Source organism: Gymnodraco acuticeps, unplaced genomic scaffold (genome assembly GCF_902827175.1).
Source record: "Gymnodraco acuticeps unplaced genomic scaffold, fGymAcu1.1, whole genome shotgun sequence".
In the NCBI taxonomy this organism is placed as follows: Eukaryota; Metazoa; Chordata; class Actinopteri; order Perciformes; family Bathydraconidae; genus Gymnodraco; species Gymnodraco acuticeps.
In genome coordinates this window covers 34,006-47,181 of record NW_022991455.1, presented here as the reverse complement: position 1 = coordinate 47,181, position 13,176 = coordinate 34,006, and positions in this window count along the sequence as shown.

The following is a 13,176-nucleotide window of genomic DNA, read 5'->3' as shown; positions in this document are numbered from 1 at the left end:
AAAGTAGAGACACTACATACTGATATACACCTGAACATCAGCAGGAGAGGACTCTTTAAAGTAGAGACACTACATACTGATATACACCTGAACATCAGCAGGAGAGGACTCTTTAAAGTAGAGACACTACATTCTGATATACACCTGAACATCAGCAGGAGAGGACTCTTTAAAGTAGAGACACTACATACTGATATACACCTGAACATCAGCAGGAGAGGACTCTTTAAAGTAGAGACACTACATACTGATATACACCTGAACATCAGCAGGAGAGGACTCTTTAAAGTAGAGACACTACATACTGATATACACCTGAACATCAGCAGGAGAGGACTCTTTAAAGTAGTGACACTACATACTGATATACACCTGAACATCAGCAGGAGAGCACTCTTTAAATTAGAGACACTATATACTGATATACACCTGAACATCAGCAGGAGAGGACTCTTTAAAGTAGAGACACTACATACTAGGGCTGTGCAATTAATCGTATTTTAATCGCGATTACGATTATGGTTTGCGACGATTAGGAAAACAGCATAATTGACAAAATACGATTATTTTGCTGGGTGCGCTTTCGCCCCTCCCTAAAAGCCCACTCGGCCACGTGGGAGTGACATGTGTTGTGAGTGTTCAGCGCAAGCGAAAATGTCAGAACAAGAGCAGCAACTAGTTAAAAAGAAGGGTCGCGGGGAGATTCCCAGTCGATCGCGAGATGTGTCTAAAAATGGAACAACAATATTCTGTTTTATCGTTAATGTCCTTTAACATAATGTTCCCGTGCCAGAATAATGCACTTGAACGCATCAAAGCTTTGTGATTGGCCGGCCTCACCCCATGTGTCCGGGCGTGGCTGGTGAGCAGTGCACTAGTTCGCTGACGTTGTCCGTGTCAACAGCATGGATGGTCAACAGGAGTGACAGTCCGCACACACACAAGACCGCAATTATGGCAGAAGCAAAAAAGCCCAAAATATATAATTTTCACTCCGAGTGGGAGGATGATTATTTTTGTATCTATTCCAATTCAAAGTCCATCTGTCTCATCTGCAATGCGAGCGTGGCTTTATCGAAGAAGGGTCATTTAGGAGCGGCATTTCAAAACAGTGCACAAACGCTACGAGACGGAATTCCCTCCTAATTCTGCCCTACGCTCCAAAAGGGGAGGGGCCTGAAAGGACAGCTAAATGCACAGCAGTCCATTTCCACCAGGCCCAACAACAAGAGCAAGGCTGCTACCAGAGCATCTTAACGTGTCAGTCACGTTCTTGCCAAACACATGAAGTCTTTCAAAGACGGCGAAGTTGTGAAAGAAGCTTTCCTGGAGGCTGCGACGCGCTTTTGTGGGACAGTAAAAATAACAGCAGCATTTCAACAGGTTTTTGATATAATACAAACTCAAGTTAGATACCGTTATTAATCAGCTGTAAGTTTTAGTTTGTTTGAATTTATTCATGATAATTATTGTACAAAATGGTATAAGAATGCAAACATTAAGATCTGTTCTGTTTAAATTGATTATAGTCTATCAGTTCAGAAACTAGTGTTGCTTGCATCCTATTTTAAAAGGCATTTATTTTTATACTCTAATAAAATGCAACAAAAAATGGGTTTGATTCTATGAATGTTGTCTTTTTTATTGCACTGTTGCTGCAGCAGATTACTGTGTAGCTTCAGATCTGAGTTGTCTTATTAGTAAGCCTAATTTATACTTTTGTAGCAACACTATTTTTATATAATGGCAAAGAAAGGGTTCTTCAGAGTCTTTTCTTTTTTTCCTGTGTCTTGTGGCAGCACTGCCACAAGTTCCTCTTCAGAGAGGGTCTTCAGTACAGGTGGCAATATCGTCACCTGCCTGCGCTCATCTCTGAAACCAGACCATGTCAACAGGCTGGTGTTTCTTGCAAAAAACCTTTAAGAGATGACACGAGCAGCATGGTGTGACCTTGGTGGCCTAAACATTTTTATTTGGTCTTAAATTGTAGTTCAACATTTATTTCCTGTTACTTCTGGACCATGACGGTGGGCCAGCCTTCAACGTTTAACTGAGTGGAATATGTTGAATATGTTTTACCAAAATGTTGGCTATATGTTAAGGAGTTTTCAGTAGGTTGTGACAGTGCACTGCAACATGTTTGATTTCATTTATTTTGGTCTAATTTATTTTTATTTATCATATTAATATATGTTTAGTATGGTTTTGGAAGTGCGCTCCAACACATTTATTGATCTTGTTTATTGGTAAAATATTATTTGTTTTAAAGTTCAATAAATGGTCAATGAATAATCGTCAAAATAATCGTGATATCAATTATTGACCAAATAATCGTGATTATGATTTTTGCCATAATCGCACAGCCCTACTACATACTGATATACACCTGAACATCAGCAGGAGAGGACTCTTTAAAGTAGAGACACTACATACTGATATACACCTGAACATCAGCAGGAGAGGACTCTTTAAAGTAGAGACATTACATACTGATATACACCTGAACATCAGCAGGAGAGGACTCTTTAAAGTAGAGACACTACATTCTGATATACACCTGAACATCAGCAGGAGAGGACTCTTTAAAGTAGAGACACTACATACTGATATACACCTGAACATCAGCAGAAGAGGACTCTTTAAAGTAGAGACACTACATACTGATATACACCTGAACACCAGCAGGAGAGGACTCTTTAAAGTAGAGACACTACACACTGATATACACCTGAACATCAGCAGGAGAGGACTCTTTAAAGTAGAGACACTACTGATATACACCTGAACATCAGCAGGAGAGGACTCTTTAAAGTAGAGACACTACATACTGATATACACCTGAACATCAGCAGGAGAGGACTCTTTAAAGTAGAGACATTACATACTGATATACACCTGAACATCAGCAGGAGAGGACTCTTTAAAGTAGAGACACTACATACTGATATACACCTGAGCATCAGCAGGAGAGGACTCTTTAAAGTAGAGACACTACATACTGATATACACCTGAACATCAGCAAGAGAGGACCCTTTAAAGTAGAGACACTACATACTGATATACACCTGAACATCAGCAGGAGAGGACTCTTTAAAGTAGAGACACTACATACTGATATACACCTGAACATCAGCAGGAGAGGACTCTTTAAAGTAGAGACACTACATACTGATATACACCTGAACATCAGCAGGAGAGGACTCTTTAAAGTAGAGACACTACATACTGATATACACCTGAACATCAGCAGGAGAGGACTCTTTAAAGTAGAGACACTACATACTGATATACACCTGAACATCAGCAGGAGAGGACTCTTTAAAGTAGAGACATTACATACTGATATACACCTGAACATCAGCAGGAGAGGACTCTTTAAAGTAGAGACACTACATACTGATATACACCTGAACATCAGCAGAAGAGGACTCTTTAAAGTAGAGACACTACATACTGATATACACCTGAACACCAGCAGGAGAGGACTCTTTAAAGTAGAGACACTACACACTGATATACACCTGAACATCAGCAGGAGAGGACTCTTTAAAGTAGAGACACTACTGATATACACCTGAACATCAGCAGGAGAGGACTCTTTAAAGTAGAGACACTACATACTGATATACACCTGAACATCAGCAGGAGAGGACTCTTTAAAGTAGAGACATTACATACTGATATACACCTGAACATCAGCAGGAGAGGACTCTTTAAAGTAGAGACACTACATACTGATATACACCTGAACATCAGCATGAGAGGACTCTTTAAAGTAGAGACACTACATACTGATATACACCTGAACATCAGCAGGAGAGGACTCTTTAAAGTAGAGACACTACATACTGATATACACCTGAACATCAGCAGGAGAGGACTCTTTAAAGTAGAGACACTACATACTGATATACACCTGAACATCAGCAGGAGAGGACTCTTTAAAGTGGAGACACTACATACTGATATACACCTGAACATCAGCAGGAGAGGACTCTTTAAAGTAGAGACACTACATACTGATATACACCTGAACATCAGCAGGAGAGGACTCTTTAAAGTAGAGACACTACATACTGATATACACCTGAACATCAGCAGGAGAGGACTCTTTAAAGTAGAGACACTACATACTGATATACACCTGAACATCAGCATGAGAGGACTCTTTAAAGTAGAGGACACTACATACTGATATACACCTGAACATCAGCAGGAGAGGACTCTTTAAAGTAGAGACACTACATACTGATATACACCTGAACATCAGCAGGAGAGGACTCTTTAAAGTAGAGACACTACATACTGATATACACCTGAACATCAGCAGGAGAGGACTCTTTAAAGTAGAGACACTACATACTGATATACACCTGAACATCAGCAGGAGAGGACTCTTTAAAGTAGAGACACTACACACTGATATACACCTGAACATCAGCAGGAGAGGACTCTTTAAAGTAGAGACACTACATACTGATATACACCTGAACATCAGCAGGAGAGGACTCTTTAAAGTAGAGACACTACATACTGATATACACCTGAACATCAGCAGGAGAGGACTCTTTAAAGTAGAGACACTACATACTGATATACACCTGAACATCAGCAGGAGAGGACTCTTTAAAGTAGAGACACTACATACTGATATACACCTGAACATCAGCAGGAGAGGACTCTTTAAAGTAGAGACACTACATACTGATATACACCTGAACATCAGCAGGAGAGGACTCTTTAAAGTAGAGACACTACATACTGATATACACCTGAACATCAGCAGGAGAGGACTCTTTAAAGTAGAGACACTACATACTGATATACACCTGAACATCAGCAGGAGAGGACTCTTTAAAGTAGAGACACTACATACTGATATACACCTGAACATCAGCAGGAGAGCACTCTTTAAATTAGAGACACTATATACTGATATACACCTGAACATCAGCAGGAGAGGACTCTTTAAAGTAGAGACACTACATACTAGGGCTGTGCAATTAATCGTATTTTAATCGCGATTACGATTATGGTTTGCGACGATTAGGAAAACAGCATAATTGACAAAATACGATTATTTTGCTGGGTGCGCTTTCGCCCCTCCCTAAAAGCCCACTCGGCCACGTGGGAGTGACATGTGTTGTGAGTGTTCAGCGCAAGCGAAAATGTCAGAACAAGAGCAGCAACTAGTTAAAAAGAAGGGTCGCGGGGAGATTCCCAGTCGATCGCGAGATGTGTCTAAAAATAGAACAACAATATTCTGTTTTATCGTTAATGTCCTTTAACATAATGTTCCCGTGCCAGAATAATGCACTTGAACGCATCAAAGCTTTGTGATTGGCCGGCCTCACCCCATGTGTCCGGGCGTGGCTGGTGAGCAGTGCACTAGTTCGCTGACGTTGTCCGTGTCAACAGGAGTGACAGTCCGCACACACACAAGACCGCAATTATGGCAGAAGCAAAAAAGCCCAAAATATATAATTTTCACTCCGAGTGGGAGGATGATTATTTTTGTATCTATTCCAATTCAAAGTCCATCTGTCTCATCTGCAATGAGAGCGTGGCTTTATCGAAGAAGGGTCATTTAGGAGCGGCATTTCAAAACAGTGCACAAACGCTACGAGACGGAATTCCCTCCTGATTCTGCCCTACGCTCCAAAAGGGGAGGGGCCTGAGAGCACAGCTAAATGCACAGCAGTCCATTTCCACCAGGCCCAACAACAAGAGCAAGGCTGCTACCAGAGCATCTTATCGTGTCAGTCACGTTCTTGCAAAACACATGAAGTCTTTCAAAGACGGCGAAGTTGTGAAAGAAGCATTCCTGGAGGCTGCTGACGCGCTTTTTGGGGACAGTAAAAATAACAGCAGCATTTCAACAGGTTTTTGATATAATACAAACTCAAGTTAGATACCGTTATTAATCAGCTGTAAGTTTTAGTTTGTTTGAATTTATTCATGATAATTATTGTACAAAATGGTATAAGAATGCAAACATTAAGATCTGTTCTGTTTAAATTGATTATAGTCTATCAGTTCAGAAACTAGTGTTGCTTGCATCCTATTTTAAAAGGCATTTATTTTTATACTCTAATAAAATGCAACAAAAAATGGGTTTGATTCTATGAATGTTGTCTTTTTTATTGCACTGTTGCTGCAGCAGATTACTGTGTAGCTTCAGATCTGAGTTGTCTTATTAGTAAGCCTAATTTATACTTTTGTAGCAACACTATTTTTATATAATGGCAAAGAAAGGGTTCTTCAGAGTCTTTTCTTTTTTTCCTGTGTCTTGTGGCAGCACTGCCACAAGTTCCTCTTCAGAGAGGGTCTTCAGTACAGGTGGCAATATCGTCACCTGCCTGCGCTCATCTCTGAAACCAGACCATGTCAACAGGCTGGTGTTTCTTGCAAAAAACCTTTAAGAGATGACACGAGCAGCATGGTGTGACCTTGGTGGCCTAAACATTTTTATTTGGTCTTAAATTGTAGTTCAACATTTATTTCCTGTTACTTCTGGACCATGACGGTGGGCCAGCCTTCAACGTTTAACTGAGTGGAATATGTTGAATATGTTTTACCAAAATGTTGGCTATATGTTAAGGAGTTTTCAGTAGGTTGTGACAGTGCACTGCAACATGTTTGATTTCATTTATTTTGGTCTAATTTATTTTTATTTATCATATTAATATATGTTTAGTATGGTTTTGGAAGTGCGCTCCAACACATTTATTGATCTTGTTTATTGGTAAAATATTATTTGTTTTAAAGTTCAATAAATGGTCAATGAATAATCGTCAAAATAATCGTGATATCAATTATTGACCAAATAATCGTGATTATGATTTTTGCCATAATCGCACAGCCCTACTACATACTGATATACACCTGAACATCAGCAGGAGAGGACTCTTTAAAGTAGAGACACTACATACTGATATACACCTGAACATCAGCAGGAGAGGACTCTTTAAAGTAGAGACATTACATACTGATATACACCTGAACATCAGCAGGAGAGGACTCTTTAAAGTAGAGACACTACATTCTGATATACACCTGAACATCAGCAGGAGAGGACTCTTTAAAGTAGAGACACTACATACTGATATACACCTGAACATCAGCAGAAGAGGACTCTTTAAAGTAGAGACACTACATACTGATATACACCTGAACACCAGCAGGAGAGGACTCTTTAAAGTAGAGACACTACACACTGATATACACCTGAACATCAGCAGGAGAGGACTCTTTAAAGTAGAGACACTACTGATATACACCTGAACATCAGCAGGAGAGGACTCTTTAAAGTAGAGACACTACATACTGATATACACCTGAACATCAGCAGGAGAGGACTCTTTAAAGTAGAGACATTACATACTGATATACACCTGAACATCAGCAGGAGAGGACTCTTTAAAGTAGAGACACTACATACTGATATACACCTGAGCATCAGCAGGAGAGGACTCTTTAAAGTAGAGACACTACATACTGATATACACCTGAACATCAGCAAGAGAGGACCCTTTAAAGTAGAGACACTACATACTGATATACACCTGAACATCAGCAGGAGAGGACTCTTTAAAGTAGAGACACTACATACTGATATACACCTGAACATCAGCAGGAGAGGACTCTTTAAAGTAGAGACACTACATACTGATATACACCTGAACATCAGCAGGAGAGGACTCTTTAAAGTAGAGACACTACATACTGATATACACCTGAACATCAGCAGGAGAGGACTCTTTAAAGTAGAGACACTACATACTGATATACACCTGAACATCAGCAGGAGAGGACTCTTTAAAGTAGAGACACTACATACATTACATTACATTACATTGCATTTAGCTGACGCTTTTGTCCAAAGCGACTTACAATAAGTACATTCGAGCAGGAAGACACAACCTTGAAGAAAACAGAATCATAAAGTACATCAGGTTTCATAGAGCCAAACATTTCAAGTGCTACTCAACTGGCTTTAGGTAATCCAGTCCTTTATTGGTATAAAAGTGCTTCGTTAATCGTTCTAACGCTCGAAGTGGAGTCGAAAGAGATGAGTTTTCAGTTTCCGCCGGAAGATGTGCAAGCTATCTGCCGTCCTGATGTCAATGGGGAGCTCATTCCACCATCTTGGAGCCAGGATAGCAAACCCACGTGTTTTCGCCGATGGGAACTTGGGTCCCCCTCGCAGCGAGGGCGCAACGAGTCGTTTGGCTGATGCAGAGCGTAGTGCACGCGCTGGGGTGTACGGTTTAACCATGTCCTGGATGTAGGAAGGGCCAGATCCATTCGCAGCACGGTAAGCAAGTACCAGTGTCTTGAAGTGGATTCTAGCAGTTACCGGAAGCCAGTGAAGGGAGCGGAGGAGCGGAGTGGTGTGGGAGAATTTAGGAAGGTTGAAGACCAGACGAGCCGCTGCATTCTGGATGAGCTGCAGAGGTCGGATGGCACATGCAGGTTAGACCAGCCAGGAGGGAGTTGCAGTAGTCTAGGCGTGAGATGACGAGAGCCTGGACCAGAACCTGAGTCGCTTTCTGAGTCAGCTGGGGACGTATCTTCCTGATGTTGTAAAGCGTGTATCTGCAGCAGCGGGTTGTAGCAGCGATGTTTGCAGTGAAGGACAGGACAGGACATACTGATATACACCTGAACATCGGCAGGAGAGGACTCTTTAAAGTAGAGACACTACATACTGATATACACCTGAACATCAGCAGGAGAGGACTCTTTAAAGTAGAGACACTACATACTGATATACACCTGAACATCGGCAGGAGAGGACTCTTTAAAGTAGAGACACTACATACTGATATACACCTGAACATCAGCAGGAGAGGACTCTTTAAAGTAGAGACACTACATACTGATATACACCTGAACATCAGCAGGAGAGGACTCTTTAAAGTAGAGACACTACATACTGATATACACCTGAACATCGGCAGGAGAGGACTCTTTAAAGTAGAGACACTACATACTGATATACACCTGAACATCAGCAGGAGAGGACTCTTTAAAGTAGAGACACTACATACTGATATACACCTGAACATCGGCAGGAGAGGACTCTTTAAAGTAGAGACACTACATACTGATATACACCTGAACATCAGCAGGAGAGGACTCTTTAAAGTAGAGACACTACATACTGATATACACCTGAACATCAGCAGGAGAGGACTCTTTAAAGTATAGACACTACATACTGATATACACCTGAACATCAGCAGGAGAGGACTCTTTAAAGTAGAGACACTACATACTGATATACACCTGAACACCAGCAGGAGAGGACTCTTTAAAGTAGAGACACTACAAACTGATATACACCTGAACATCAGCAGGAGAGGACTCTTTAAAGTAGAGACACTACATACTGATATACACCTGAACATCAGCAGGAGAGGACTCTTTAAAGTAGAGACACTACATACTGATATACACCTGAACATCAGCAGGAGAGGACTCTTTAAAGTAGAGACACTACATACTGATATACACCTGAACATCAGCAGGAGAGGACTCTTTAAAGTAGAGACACTACATACTGATATACACCTGAACATCAGCAGGAGAGGACTCTTTAAAGTAGAGACACTACATACTGATATACACCTGAACATCAGCAGGAGAGGACTCTTTAAAGTAGAGACACTACATACTGATATACACCTGAACATCAGCAGGAGAGGACTCTTTAAAGTAGAGACACTACATACTGATATACACCTGAACATCAGCAGGAGAGGACTCTTTAAAGTAGAGACACTACATACTGATATACACCTGAACATCAGCAGGAGAGGACTCTTTAAAGTAGAGACACTACATACTGATATACACCTGAACATCAGCAGGAGAGGACTCTTTAAAGTAGAGACACTACATACTGATATACACCTGAACATCGGCAGGAGAGGACTCTTTAAAGTAGAGACACTACATACTGATATACACCTGAACATCAGCAGGAGAGGACTCTTTAAAGTAGAGACACTACATACTGATATACACCTGAACATCGGCAGGAGAGGACTCTTTAAAGTAGAGACACTACATACTGATATACACCTGAACATCAGCAGGAGAGGACTCTTTAAAGTAGAGACACTACATACTGATATACACCTGAACATCAGCAGGAGAGGACTCTTTAAAGTATAGACACTACATACTGATATACACCTGAACATCAGCAGGAGAGGACTCTTTAAAGTAGAGACACTACATACTGATATACACCTGAACACCAGCAGGAGAGGACTCTTTAAAGTAGAGACACTACAAACTGATATACACCTGAACATCAGCAGGAGAGGACTCTTTAAAGTAGAGACACTACATACTGATATACACCTGAACATCAGCAGGAGAGGACTCTTTAAAGTAGAGACACTACATACTGATATACACCTGAACATCAGCAGGAGAGGACTCTTTAAAGTAGAGACACTACATACTGATATACACCTGAACATCAGCAGGAGAGGACTCTTTAAAGTAGAGACACTACATACTGATATACACCTGAACATCAGCAGGAGAGGACTCTTTAAAGTAGAGACACTACATACTGATATACACCTGAACATCAGCAGGAGAGGACTCTTTAAAGTAGAGACACTACATACTGATATACACCTGAACATCAGCAGGAGAGGACTCTTTAAAGTAGAGACACTACATACTGATATACACCTGAACATCAGCAGGAGAGGACTCTTTAAAGTAGAGACACTACATACATTACATTACATTACATTGCATTTAGCTGACGCTTTTGTCCAAAGCGACTTACAATAAGTACATTCGAGCAGGAAGACACAACCTTGAAGAAAACAGAATCATAAAGTACATCAGGTTTCATAGAGCCAAACATTTCAAGTGCTACTCAACTGGCTTTAGGTAATCCAGTCCTTTATTGGTATAAAAGTGCTTCGTTAATAGTTCTATCGCTCGAAGTGGAGTCGAAAGAGATGAGTTTTCAGTTTCCGCCGGAAGATGTGCAAGCTATCTGCCGTCCTGATGTCAATGGGGAGCTCATTCCACCATCTTGGAGCCAGGATAGCAAACCCACGTGTTTTCGCCGATGGGAACTTGGGTCCCCCTCGCAGCGAGGGCGCAACGAGTCGTTTGGTTGATGCAGAGCGTAATGCACGCGCTGGGGTGTACGGTTTAACCATGTCCTGGATGTAGGAAGGGCCAGATCCATTCGCAGCACGGTAAGCAAGTACCAGTGTCTTGAAGTGGATTCTAGCAGTTACCGGAAGCCAGTGAAGGGAGCGGAGGAGCGGAGTGGTGTGGGAGAATTTAGGAAGGTTGAAGACCAGACGAGCCGCTGCATTCTGGATGAGCTGCAGAGGTCGGATGGCACATGCAGGTAGACCAGCCAGGAGGGAGTTGCAGTAGTCTAGGCGTGAGATGACGAGAGCCTGGACCAGAACCTGAGTCGCTTTCTGAGTCAGCTGGGGACGTATCTTCCTGATGTTGTAAAGCGTGTATCTGCAGCAGCGGGTTGTAGCAGCGATGTTTGCAGTGAAGGACAGGACAGGACATACTGATATACACCTGAACATCGGCAGGAGAGGACTCTTTAAAGTAGAGACACTACATACTGATATACACCTGAACATCAGCAGGAGAGGACTCTTTAAAGTAGAGACACTACATACTGATATACACCTGAACATCGGCAGGAGAGGACTCTTTAAAGTAGAGACACTACATACTGATATACACCTGAACATCAGCAGGAGAGGACTCTTTAAAGTAGAGACACTACATACTGATATACACTTGAACATCGGCAGGAGAGGACTCTTTAAAGTAGAGACACTAAATACTGATATACACCTGAACATCGGCAGGAGAGGACTCTTTAAAGTAGAGACACTACATACTGATATACACCTGAACATCAGCAGGAGAGGACTCTTTAAAGTAGAGACACTACATACTGATATACACCTGAACATCAGCAGGAGAGGACTCTTTAAAGTAGAGACACTACATACTGATATACACCTGAACATCAGCAGGAGAGGACTCTTTAAAGTAGAGACACTACAAACTGATATACACCTGAACATCAGCAGGAGAGGACTCTTTAAAGTAGAGACACTACATACTGATATACACCTGAACATCAGCAGGAGAGGACTCTTTAAAGTAGAGACACTACACACTGATATACACCTGAACATCAGCAGGAGAGGACTCTTTAAAGTAGAGACACTACATACTGATATACACCTGAACATCATCAGGAGAGGACTCTTTAAAGTAGGGACACTACATACTGATATACACCTGAACATCAGCAGGAGAGGACTCTTTAAAGCCCATCTTTCATATCCCCAGGATGACACATCGATTGGTCCTAATTGATGCTTCTAATGCAGACACAACTTCATTAAAAAGCTCCATGGAGAGTTCAGCTTTGAGGAAAATGAATGAAACCTTTTTGAATTAAAATTCTGGTGTCGCTCTCTTCTTGTTGATGTCATGAATTAAAAACGCGTGTGATTGTAATTCTTGAAATATTTTTAGTGCTCGTTCTCCCTTCTCCCTAAATAATTCATGTTGAGGGACACGAGTGGACTGACAGACGTTTTTCTTTTCATGCGAGGACCTTCATAGAAGTGATGCAGTCTCAAGGGGTTACACAGACAAAAAAAAGAAAAGTGGACGACACACGGGCACAACGGGGCAAAAAAGGACGGGGAAACAAAGAGGGCCGGGAGGGGGGGGAAGGAAGCAAGAAAGGAGGCAGCGGGCGAAGACACCACACCACACACCACACACACCACACACACACACAAACACACACACACACCACACACACACACACACACACACACACACACACACACACACACACACACACACACACACACACACACACACTACACACACACCACACACACACACACACACACACTACAACACACCACACACACACACACACACACACACACACACACACACACACACACACACACACACACCACACTACACACACACACACACACACACACACACACACACACACACACACACACACACACACACACACACACACACACACACACACCACACACACACACACACACACACACACACACACACACACCACACACACACACACACACACACAC